General features: G+C 37.2%; 1 non-coding gene across 1 annotated transcript; it reads right to left on the reverse strand.

Annotated features, from left to right (window-relative positions):
• Positions 1 to 475: 475 nt before the first annotated feature.
• LOC140851308 (small nucleolar RNA R71) lies at positions 476 to 581 on the reverse strand. The gene has a single exon (XR_012134060.1). It is a non-coding gene; the product is annotated as a small nucleolar RNA R71 (small nucleolar RNA).
• Positions 582 to 830: the final 249 nt, after the last annotated feature.

Consider the following 830-nt stretch of genomic DNA (forward strand, 5'->3'; position numbering starts at 1 on the left):
TATGCTTGGCCGTAGATCGTTACGACCAGAAATCCAACCTTTTGATCCAGAAATAGAAAGAACCTTTAGAGCCAACAGACGTAAAAATATGGACCAAAATCAGGAGAATGATCCACCCAACCAATTGAAGGAGTACTTTACTCCTTCCACATATACCTACTCTCCTTGTATTCAAGTACCCCCTGTGGAGGCCACTCAATATGAAATTAAGTCCAGTATAATCCAAATGTTACCTTCATTTTATAGACTTAGTAATGAGGACCCTTATAAACATCTTGAAGAATTTTTTGAAATATGCTCAACTGTCAAAATTCACAACTTCTCCGATGATGCTCTTAGGTTGAAATTATTCTCTTTTTCACTTAAGGACAAAGCCAAATACTGGCTACATACTTTGGATTCCATGACTATATCAACCTGGGACCAGCTGCAAGGAGAGTTTCTTAAGAAATATTTTCCCATAGGAAAAATTAATCAAATAAGGAAAGCCATAACTAGTTTTTCCCAATTAGATGGAGAAATGTTTCATGAAACATGGGAGAGATTAAAAGACCTTATTAGAAAATATCCCCACCATGCTGTACCCAAGTGGCAGTTAATCCAATATTTTTATGATGGGCTCTCTAAAAGACATCGACAAATGGTCAATGCATCATGCGGTGGGACATTCATGCTGAAAAGTGAGGATGAGGCATGGCAACTGTTTGAAATTTTAAGTGAAAATTCATTACATCATATGTCTGATTAGAAAATGTCCCCACCATGCTGTACCCAAGTGGCAGTTAATCCAATATTTTTATGATGGGCTCTCTGAAAGACATCGACAAATG

This window comes from Elaeis guineensis, chromosome 8 (assembly GCF_000442705.2).
Source record: "Elaeis guineensis isolate ETL-2024a chromosome 8, EG11, whole genome shotgun sequence".
NCBI lineage: Eukaryota > Viridiplantae > Streptophyta > Magnoliopsida > Arecales > Arecaceae > Elaeis > Elaeis guineensis.